This window comes from Rhinopithecus bieti, unplaced genomic scaffold (genome assembly GCF_001698545.2).
Source record: "Rhinopithecus bieti isolate Rb0 unplaced genomic scaffold, ASM169854v2 scaffold_28547, whole genome shotgun sequence".
Lineage (NCBI taxonomy): Eukaryota > Metazoa > Chordata > Mammalia > Primates > Cercopithecidae > Rhinopithecus > Rhinopithecus bieti.
In genome coordinates this window covers 3,238,365-3,250,298 of record NW_016813480.1, presented here as the reverse complement: position 1 = coordinate 3,250,298, position 11,934 = coordinate 3,238,365, and the positions used below count along the sequence as shown (strand labels likewise).

The following is an 11,934-nucleotide window of genomic DNA, read 5'->3' as shown; positions in this document are numbered from 1 at the left end:
GAGCCAAAGTGGTGATGCTACTTGAGGGGAATTTCTGCAACCCATCGTCAATGATTATATGGTAAGAGTGTGTGCCTTTTACCCTTAAAGCCATTTAATTCCTGTAACATAGTTTAGAAATTTAATTAGAAATAGAAATAGCATAAAATATTTTAATATTTTTGAATATTAAATATTTAATATTAATATGCTTTAATATATAAATATTAACCGCAGGTAATATTTCAGAGTTTTAGATCCTAATCAATAGTTTAGGACANACCTTATTAGCTTCTTACTTAAAATAATTAAAAAAGAACTAGTTCAGGGATTAGAGCTCCCTTGAAATTGTTGAAATGTGAAATTTGAATTTAAGACTTTCTTGAAGACTTGAATGCATTTTGCCTACTGGTAATTAATTCTTTTTTCCTCTTCTTTATAGTTTTAGTTTTGATTGCTGTTACTCTTACTGATAACTGAGCCAAAGTGGTGATGCTACTTGAGGGGAATTTCTGCAACCCATCGTCAATGATTATATGGTAAGAGTGTGTGCCTTTTACCCTTAAAGCCATTTAATTCCTGTAACATAGTTTAGAAATTTAATTAGAAATAGAAATAGCATAAAATATTTTAATATTTTTGAATATTAAATATTTAATATTAATATGCTTTAATATATAAATATTAACCGCAGGTAATATTTCAGAGTTTTAGATCCTAATCAATAGTTTAGGACATTGAAAGAGAAAAAAACTTGATATATTCATTTCCATATTAATTTTTTTGTGTGAAAAACATGATTATGTAGTTTATGACTTATTAAGCTGAGATCTCAATTTTCCTCCCTCTATTTTGCCCATTTACTTTTCTTTCCTGGAAGTTAACCAGTTCTTTGTTATCTGAATCTTGCTAATAATGAATGGGTATGAGAAGTCAAGATTTAAAAAGTTAAACCTAGTCAGATGGCCGGTGGCTCATGCCTGTAATTCCAGCATTTTGGTAGGCCCAGGCGGGTGGATCATGAGGTCAGGAGATCGTGACAATCCTGGCTAACACAGTGAAACCCGGTCTCTACTAAAAATACAAAAAAATTAGCCGGGCGTGGTGGCACGTGCCTGTAGTCCCAGCTACTTGGGAGGCTGAGGCAAGAGAATGGTGTGAACCCAGAAGGCGGAGCTTGCAGTGAGCTGAGATCATGCCACTGCACTCCAGCCTGGGCGACTGAGCATGACTCCGTCTCAAGAAAACCCAAAAACCCAAAAACAAACCTAGTCAGTTTTACTATAATTTATTCTGAACTGAGGTGGTGGTGATCATGATAGTGGCTAAAATGAGGTTTTTGAATTATTTATGGATTTCAGTGAGCTGCCTTGCTCTAATTTTAAGGGGTAATTGAGGAGTAATGAGACATGGCAGACTACTAGGGCAAGTTATTTCTTTGAGCTTCACTTTCCTCATGTGCAGAATACTATCATCTATCTTGCCTGATTTATGGAATTGTAAAAATCAAATGAGAGGATGTATATGGAATTTTCCTTCTCTTTCTTTTTTCTTTTGGAAGGATAGGGAGAGAATAACACGTCTTTTGGCTTTAAGATGGTATTGAAAGGTAGAAGAAAGGCTGTTATACCAGAATTAGAAGCTGGAAGATTGATCTCTAATCCTAGCGTGCCTTGACCTTGGGTATATCATTACGTATTAATTTACCACAGGAAAATTGAACTTGATTTCCATACTTTCACTTTACAGGTAATTTTTCAGGAATATATCTGTGTTCTCTGACCACGTTTAATTAAGCTAGAAATCAGTATCAGATACCCAAGAAATTCCAAAATATTTTGAAATTAATGATCACATCCTGAAAACCCATGGTTAAAGAGGAGCTTACAAGGCAAAATACTTTGAATTGAATGAAAATGAAAGCATAATGTATCAGAATGTATGTGATGCACGTAAAGCACTACTTTAAGGGGAAATTTATAGTGTTAAATGCTTATATTAGAAAATAAAAGTTAAATAGCTTTTAGGCTTTTCCTGTATGTCATGGTGGGTTACAGGCTGATTGTAGTTCTGATAAATGGCTTCTTTTGCTTCCTATCCAATTAATGTGAAGAGGGGAGATAGTTACATTTTCTTGTCAGGCAAGCATTTGTTTTAGTATTTGTGTTCCGCTGTATAGTTTTTTGGGGGCTTTCAGGTGTGTCATCTCACCACAGCCTTTTGAGATAACCAGGAAGATATTACTGCTTTCATATTTAAAATAAGGACTGGAGGCTTATGGAGGTCTCAGCTCTTGAAGAACTTGGGGCTTCTGCTTGCCACGCCATCTGCTTGTTTGACTGCCGCGCTACATTTCCAGGCCTTTTGAAGAAGCGCTGTCTGTGTTCAGACTGTTGAAGGTGGCACACTCAGATTAGCTTGGTGAAGCAGATTCTCTTTGATGAGGGAATTCTCTAGGAGGAGTACTTTTCTTAGGCATTTCCGTTGGTGTTTGTATTATGCCCATCAGAGGTGGCCTGTTATTAAGTACTGTTTTGGAGCTATGCCCAGCTCTGGTTGCTAAATATGTCTTTCCTCTCTCATTTCTTTTATCTTGATATTTAGTCCTGTGTGGTGGCTAACAGTCGACTTATTTTTACTTGACCTTCATGTTAGAATGTATATATTAAATAAACATTCGGTGATCTCCTACTTTTTCATACTCAGATTATCTATCTCCACAGATTTGTTTTTTTTGTTTGTTTGTTTGTTTGGTTTTTGAGACAGAGTCTCCCTGTGTTGCCAGGCTGGTGTGCAGTGCTGTGATCTCGGCTCATTGCAACCTCTGACTCCCTGGTTCAAGCTATTCTCCTGCCTCGGCCTCCCAAGTAGCTGGGATTACAGGCACGTGCCACCGCGCCCAGCTAATTTTTGTATTTTTAATAGAGACAGGGTTTCACCATGTTAGCCAGGATGGTCTCGATCTCCTGACCTCATGATCCACCTGCCTCTGCCTCCCAAAGTGCTGGAATTACAGGTGTGAGCCACCTTGCCTGGCCCACAGATTCATTTTGAAACTGCTTTATTGAGGAATGGTGGACATACAGTAAACTATGCCTGTTTAAAATGTGTAATTTGAAATATGTCTACACCCATGAAACCATCAACGTGGTTGAACTGGTGACCGGTGTTTCCTCGCGGCCTTGGTCATCTTTCCCTTTTGTTTCTCCCCTGCCCTCACATAACCGCTGGTCTGCTCCTGTCCCTATAGATTAGTTTATGTTTCCTAGAATGTTATGTAAATGGAATAAGACAGTATGTAGTCTTTTTGTCTGGCTTTCATTCAGCATAAATAGAGATTCATCTCTGTTGTTGCACGTATCAGTAGTTCATTCCGTGTTACCATTGAATAGTACCTCACTGTAGGGATGTAATGCAATTTGTTTATCCATTCACCTGCTAATGGACACTTGGGTTGCTTCTAGTTTTTGGCTGTTACAAATAAAGCTGCATGAACATTCGTATACAAGTCTTTATGTGGGCATATGCTTTTATTTCTTTTGGGTAAATACCTAGGAGTAGAATGGCTGGATCATGTGATAAGTGTATGTTTAACTTTTTAAGAAACTTGCAAACCATTTTCCAAAGATGATTTTATTTCTCTTGAGCAGTGGCTGATAGTTCCAGTTTATCCATGTTCTCATCAGCGCTCTGTACGGCAGTCTTGTTTAGGTTTAGCCATTCTCATCAGTGTGCAGTCACATCTCCTGCGGTTTTAATTTGCCTCTCCTTAATGACTAATGCTGTTGAGCATTTTTCATGTGCTTGCTTGCCATCTGCATAACTTCTTTAGTGAAGGGTCTTTTCAAATCTTGTGCCCATTTTAAGAAATTGGATACTTTATTATGGAGTTTCAAGAGTTCCTTATATATTCTGTATCAGATCTTTATCAGACATATGATTTGTACTTTTTTTCATTTTAATAGCATTTTTTTCCTTTTTACCCCAGAGTGAAATTTTGGGAGCCATATGGGATTATTTTTTGTTTGTATTTTTCGCACTTTCCCCAACCCCCACAAAAGTAGTTACTCTTTGTCATCCTCTTCCTTTTCTTCCGTGTTCTGGCAGGGCACTCAGTTTGTATTCTCTTTTTTCGGGGCTGTACATGAGTCAATACCTGTGAGGTGGTTTCCCCCGCCCTTCAGGACAGAAGACCCCTAATTAGTGAATATGTTTGCATGGCTGGAATGGTCAGCTCTTTATTTCTGGAGGCTGGAGATCTGCCATTCCAATTGTCATGAGTATTGACTCAGCGTCCCTGGGGTGCAGTCAAAGGACTCACCTGACATACTCCAAGGTCAGAAGCCAGAACAGGGCCATATTGATTCAATGATGAAAATGCTGAAGACAATTTACCAATATCCCTTGATTTTTACGTGTTCATTTCTAATTGAATTGTATTGTGCTTACTGTGTGATTGTAATTTTCTGTGTGATTGCAGTTAACTTTTCTGTGTGACCTAATTCATAGCTTTTTTCTTACAACTTTTCCTTTTTTTTTTTTTAATGTGCATTCTCACATTTATGTATAATGTTTAAAAAAACTAACAATTAACAGTTGTTAATTGTATTATTCAAATCTTGGTCTGTGTTGGTTTCTGAGAAAAGTGTGTTGGGTCTTCTACAAAAGGATAATAAAAGTTCATAATTATCATTTTTAATGGTTTTTTTTTTTACCAATTGAATATGGTATGTGTCTTCACCTCCATCTGTTTTTGTTGCCTTCACCTTGAGTTTCTCTTGTGTCTTAGACCCTGACTCCCTTTTGTTGTTAGCATTTGCCTGGTGTATATTTTTAATCTCTTCATTTTTATCACTCCTAGTTATTTCATTTTAGATGTATTCTTGAATATTTATCTTACAAAACCCAAACAACTCAGTTTGTGTGTTGCTTTGTTCAGTGGCGGCTGTTTGTGGAGTGGTAAGGACATGGATTGAGTCCAGGCTGCCTGGGGTTGAATTCAGGCACTGCATAAACTGGCTGTGTGGTGTCTGTCCAGTTTACTTAGCTATTATCCTGTTTCTTCCCTATACAATGGAAATATGAATGGTTTCTATCTCATGTTATAAGAATTAAATGAGTTAATATATGTAAAATTCTTAACAGTGCTTGGCACATTCTATAAGTGGTTTGGCTGTGTCCCCACCCAAAATCTCAGCTTGAGTCATAATCCCCATAATCCCCACATGTCAAGGGAGAGACCAGGTGGAGGTGATTGAATCATGGGGGCAGTCTCCCCCAGGATGTTCTTGTGACAGTGAGTTCTTAAGACATCTGATGAATTTTTAAGTGTTTAGTAGTTCCTCCTGCATTCATTCTCCCTCCTGCTGCCTTGTGAAGAAGGTGCCTTGCTTCCCCTTTGCCTTCCGCCATGTTTGTAAGTTCCTGAGGCCTCCCCAGTCATGTGAAACTGTGAGTCAATTAAACCTCTTTCCTTTCTAAATTACCCAGTCTCGGTAGTATCTTTACAGCAGTGTGATAACAGACTAATGCAAAGTCTTAGCCAGTAATAGTGAGTTCACCCATTAACACTTACTGTGATTATTTGGAAGGCCATAATCACTATTAGTGCCTTCTTTTTGTTAAAAAAAGTAATCCTTTCTTGTCCATTGCTGACTTTATTACAGTTTTTTCCTGTGATGGTTTGCTATTGTTATATCCAGTATCTTCTAGTTGTTTGCACGAAATCAAAATATTGATTATGCAAATAACACCTGAATATCTATGTCTTTTTAAAACTTGCAACACATTTGCAATTAAAGTACCTTTTGAGTCTCAGCTCTGTTCCTCCACCCAATCCATTATTATGAATTAGAGATGTTTCCTTCTCTGTCTCTCTTTCTCACACTCTTTATCTCTCTCCTCTCTTTTTCTTCCCTTCTCTCTCTCTCTCCTCTCCTTCTTCCTTCTCCCTCTCCTTCTATCTCCCACCCCCCACCCCCGCCCCATCTCTCTCATATATATGTAGGACTACATGGTACTTTTTACTAAATGGCATGCTGTAATTCTGCACTTTGTATTTTTCATTCATTGCTGTGTTTTGGAGGTCACTCCATATATATATTTATTTTGTTTCTTTTAACAGCTGCCTTTCCCCTATTGGTAGTCATTTTCAATTTATCTCTATGTCATACTGCTGCTGTGAACATTCTTGTACGTGAATTCTTGTGCACAAGTGAGAATGTTTCTCAGAATAAGAGATGGAAGTCAATAGTATGGTCAATAGTATGCATATTCCTGGTTTTATTAGATACAGTTCTTTCGAAGGACAATTTGATGATTGGCTGCCATTTATATTTCTCTGATGTAAATTGCCTAGATCTTTTCATTATGGTTCTCCAACCACACATCTCATGGCCACAGTCCTTCCTGTCATATTTTTGGCTTGTGGTTTCCTCCTTTAATCTCATCCTGTTGCCTTTCAACTTTGGAGGTTATCTATCATTTGTAATCCTGTAGTATTGTTGCACATATTTTGAATGTACATCTTTTTCATCATTTCTGTGGATCTGAAACAAAGGAGAGGCCTAGTCTAGGTACTCTGTTTATTGGATTCTATTTCTTTAATCTTCCATTTCAAATTATATAACTTTTGAAAGGATTTCCTATAAATGAGCTTAAGGTTATGCACATACACACATGCCATACACAACCTGCTTGTCTGATTTTAATGGAGAAATATGCTTAGCATATGCTACAGCCTTAAATGGAAAGTAGATTACATTTAATCCCAAATCAAGGAAATGGAGATTGTTGTTCTTCCTTGTCTGAAATATCACCTTAAACTGCTGTTTTCCTTAGTTTACCCGCAGCAGCATTTCTGTAAGTCTCCTTGGAGGCTGGGTATATATTCTAGTCTTATGCACACAGCTTCCTGTCAGACATCAGATGGAATTTGACTTACCAGATGTCGTACTGAATCATGGTCTGCAGAGATGTGGATGGATCGCATCCTTGGCCAGGAAAGTGGGATGGATACAAATATCTGGGTCAATTCAGTGGTTAACCAAAGGTCAGTCATGTTATTAAAAGTCATGTATATCAAAATGCAAAACCGAATAAGATAGGGGGTCTGAAGTTCACGCATGCAGTCAGCAACAAGGTAGTGTCAGGAGTTGAAGGACCAGACAAAACCATCTGTTTAATAAGATAATAAAATCCGATATAAAAGGAACCTTGGAAATGTAAACCACTTCCTTCCTTTTTGGTCAGAGCTGACTCTGCATCACAAATAATCAGGTGCTTAGAGGGTTAAGAATGGGGAGGGACCTGCTGGGATAGAGGGGAAAAGAATGAATAGAAGCATAGTATTAGAAGTCAAAGATTCCTTGGATACCAAAACAGACAACTTTCCCCTCCTTGGCTGCCTTTTTATCCTAGTAAGACACAGAAATGAAGTAGCCTTGGCTTATTGGCGTATTTATAAATGGGACCTGCAGGAAGTGTTTACAAGTGGGGTGTGGTGGGCAGAGCACCAATGGAATTAAGAGACCGAGATTCTAGTGTCTACTCCAGGATGCAGGAGATTTTGGGTCTCTTTGTCTTGATCTTTGATTGTAAAATAAAGTTATGCTAGATCTCCAAGGTTCCATTTATCTTAAAAAGTTTTTTATTAAGTAGCTGATTTTATCTGGCTGGTCAAAACAGGGAAGGAAAATAGCTCCTGGTCAAAGCATCTCGGAGGTTCCTGGGTTAGTAATGTGCATGAGAATAAGTTTTTATGCATAATAAAGGACTATAAAACAGATGTAGGTTCAAATATTAAATGTATTCTTCAGTACCACATGTTCTGAGTATCTAGTTAAATGGACACCATGGCCTAAAGGGACTTAGAAATAAAATATGGGTATATTTTAAAAATATTGTATATCTAATAGGAATATAGTAACTTACTTAACTTTAAAAAGTCTGAACTGAAATGAACGTAACACAGAGCATAAAAATTAATTGAAGTATAGGTATGTAGAAGGCGGTAAGTTGTAGAACAGCAGCTTTTTTCAGAGCCGCCTTTATCCTGTCCATGGCTAGAAGAGAAGAACAGGGGAGACCAAAGTCTTGATCTTCACAGGCTCTCACACCACTTCGGTATCCCCACCCGTGATACGTTGTTCCTCACTTTTACTCCGAGGTTTCTTCCCACAGCAGAGAAACTGCAAGACAGGAGCTAATGGTGAAAACCCCGGTGGAGAGAAATCTCGACCTAGACTTCGAATCCTTGCCTTTTCCGTTAGAACCATATTAGCTTCCACCTGGAGGGTCTTTAGGTGCCATTTTGTGGCCCTTGAAAGACAAACTGTGTCCCAGAATGTCCTCTAAAAATAGGTGCTTGACAAAGGTGTTTCATTACATTATTCCATAGACACAAAGTTGCCTTTCTCTGGGAGACTTATTCTTTAGTTGTTGAGGCTGTATAGCAAAAGCCAAGTGATGTTTTAAAATGGTGGAATGCTGCTTCTAAGCCTTGTGTGAGAGCTTCCCTCTTCCATCCTCAGACGCCTGTTGAATAGCTTCCCTGTGCCGAGCAGGATGCTGGGGGTCCGTGATGCCGTGTCATCTCCCCATTCCCCGCTGAGAATGGAGTCTTTCTAGTTGTGTTTTAATTTCCAGGAATGACACATACCTTTAATGTAGTGCTTGTCACACTGTGTTGTAACTTTATTTATATGCCTGTCTCTGCCACTAAGCCATTAGCATCTTGAGGAAGGGAGTTTGTTTTATTTTTGTTTGTTCAGTTTTTGCATTTCCACTAGCTAAAGCATCGTGAAAACACACTGCATGTTTGGAGAGTAGGTGAACCCGATATGGTAGTTTCTGAAAGCCATCTGAGTGTCTCACTGAAAGGGAAAGCATACCAGAGCTGGAGGGAACCCAGGAGAGCAAATCTGTTCTGCAGGAGAAGAAACTGAGGCCCACCCTGATGAAGAAACTTGCGCAGAGTCGTGTAGTGTTAGTGGCAGAACTTGGACTAGAACCCCTGTTCCCCAAGTCCTAGTCCACTGCTGCTTCCCTGTACCTCTCTGTCTCCCAGCCTATGGAAACATACAGACCACGTTGCAAAGAGCGAAGTGTGAACATTTGTCCCAGTGAAATGCGGTTGATTGAATTTTCTGTGGTCTTTCTTCCTTCCCTCCCTGCAAATCACAACTTTTAATAAAGCTTTAAAAAGAAACAGTGTGGCTCCGGAAGGCAGTGTGCCAAGTGAGGAGTTTAGGAAGCCGGGGCCCTTCCTTTGGCGGTGGGAATGTTATGTTCGTGAGTGTCTTTTGGGAGTTGTCAGTAGGCACTTGACTCCAAGCAGAGTGCTGTAAAGTGGAGGCAGGCAGACAGACGTAGCCCTTGTCCTTCAGAATGAAAAGGGCACACTGAGGGGAAAGGTCAGAGGCAGGGCTTGGGCCAGCATTGTGTCACTCTACTCTATGGGCCCTGGCTACTTTTGCTTGGGTCACTTTCATTCTGAGGGCAAAACTCATACATACAAGTAAAACATGGTTAAAAAGCCAAACATCTGCAGTATACACACGTTTAGTTTTGTGTGTATAATATAGTCTGTGCCACATGTTTTAGTGCTATCATGCACTGTGCTCTAATTACCTGGCATACAGCAGTCAGAGCAAAGGTTAGCAGCACATAAGGACTAGAAGAGAGAATCATTAAACACTGTCAGGTTCTGCAAACTGTGGTTGTTCTGAAAGCTCAAAGGTCAGCCTTTAGTGGCTGCATAGTGGAAAAAGAAATCCACAAAATCTATTCAGTTAATTCTGTAGTTAACTACCTCTAACTACCAGTAATATAGTTTTAAAATATGTAATAAAGACTTAATGCAGTTAACATGTTACTCTACATCCCATGAACCCTTACTGCAGTGGGGAATGATCACAGTTGTGGGGTTCAGTTGAATTTATATGCCCCATTACAGTATATTCTATGCATGAAGGCTGTTAGCCATGTTAATACAGTGGTGGTGGTCTTTTTTTTCCAAAATAGTCTGCTCACTTTGGGGTCTGCACACCGAAATTCTTAAGCATGTACTCATATGTTCACTCATCAAGAATATCAGTTTACTTAGGCACGTGTGGTGGTGGGTGCCTGTAATCCCAGCTACTCGGGAAGCTGAGGCAGAAGAATCACTTGAACCCGGAAGACGGAGGTTACAGTGAGCCAAGATCGCACCACTGCACTGCAGCCTGGGAGACAAAGCGAGACTCCGTCTCAAAAAAAAAAAAAAATTCTGTTTACTGTTACTTTCTTTTTTTGTGAAAATAGTTACCAGCTCAATGTCTTAACAAAAGAAGAAGCTGATACATTATCCTTGTTCTTACTGTGGAGGTGGAGTTTCTTTTCCAATTAGGATATAAGAGAACATTGCTTCTATTTTAAGAAAGAAAAAAGGCCAGATGATCTACAAAGCAATCACTTTTCTTAAATCGCAAAGAGTGACAAGCCCGTCTGAGAGTAGACAGGACACTTGAACTGTTTCACATTTAGCGGAGCACAGGGGGAACAGGTAACCACCATAGAAGTGCAGAAGAAGAATTCAGCAAAAATTGTAATGCATTCTTAAGGTTGAATATGGGATCATGCATCAGTTCAGAATAACCAGGTACCCCAGATACAAGGGGAAGGTTACACTTATTCATAAGCTGTTTTCGATAGCCCTCCACTGGGTACTCTTAAGACAGCTTACGAGCAAGCCTGGAGACTAGACAGAACCTCTTCTGATTGTGCTGTCCCACGGGAGGTAATCTCAGCTGCCACTGGGAGACAGGCATGATGTAACACCTGCTTCCCCACAGCCTTCTCTCCTATGACAGAGTTCCCAGGAGGGCAACAAAACCTCTAGCCCATGGGACTCAGCAAAGATCTACTTCTGCCCTATAGGAAGAAGTAGGGCAGAAGTAGGAAGAAGTAAGAAGAAGTAGGAAGCCCTCTTTCCTGCCCTATAACCAGCAAGATCCTCTGCTTCTGGGACAAAGCGTAATAGCAAAAGCAGGACAGCCTCTTAGGCTCATGATCTTTCACTGATGCAAAGCAAAGTTCTGTTTCTGCTGCATAAGGGATAGGAACTCTTTCATGCCCAAGACAGGGACAAATGTCAGGCAGAGTTTAGTTGCCTTGGAGAAGAGAGGCACAGATCCTGAGAAGGCCCCACTCTGAGGTCCAGGTATATGGATAATTCCTAAAATTTAGGCTGGGCCAGGGAGAGCAAGGAGCCTAGCATCTAGTAACATAGCAATAGCAGTCATCTCCAGAGAGCAAGAATGTAAAGAGGAATTTGTGTCACTTTTGTGGTATAAATGTCAAGGAACTACAGGGTAGGCCAGGAACACTGAAAAAAATCTAGCACACTAGGCACAACACAGCAGCCCATGGCTAGGGGATTTTGATGCTTGGTGTATCAGATAACAATAGCAGCCATCTCCCTCAAACCCTAACTAGGTTGACTCAATCCACCTTAGTAATGGCTTGCTAGAAGAACATGCAAATTCATTTCTGGACAAGAAATACGGTTTACTTAGTCTCTACTGCTTTGCAAATGATATCCAGCATTCAGCACAAAATTATGAGACAAAAAAGGCAAGAAAGAGTGACCTGTGGTAAATCAAGAGATAAAGCAATCAGCAGTCAATGGAAACAGACTCAGATAACTTAGATATAGGAACTTAAAAATAACTGTGATTAATATATTGAAAAATATATTGAGAAAAGTGGACCACATACATGGACTTACGGAAAATATCAACAGAAATAAGGAAACAAGTTTTTAAGAGTTAAACGGAAACTGTTGGAAATGTAAAAACAAATTGGGTTTATTAGCAAACTGGATGTAGCTGAGAAAATAATGAGAGCTAAACCAACAGACTATAAAAAGGAACAATGAAACAAAAGAAGAGACAAGGAAAGAGAAAAGCCGGGGGG

The 11,934-nt window shown here is 39.5% G+C and overlaps 1 protein-coding gene across 2 annotated transcripts in view; it reads left to right on the top strand.

The window, feature by feature from the left end:
- Positions 1 to 420: 420 nt before the first annotated feature.
- The window catches only part of WASF3 (WASP family member 3), a 74,883-nt gene continuing 63,369 nt past the window's right edge, over positions 421 to 11,934 (top strand). For both annotated transcript variants that reach the window (XM_017848513.1, XM_017848512.1), the window contains exon 1: positions 421 to 518. The gene's annotated coding sequence lies outside the window, so the exon portion shown is untranslated. The remainder of the gene's footprint in view (positions 519 to 11,934) is intronic.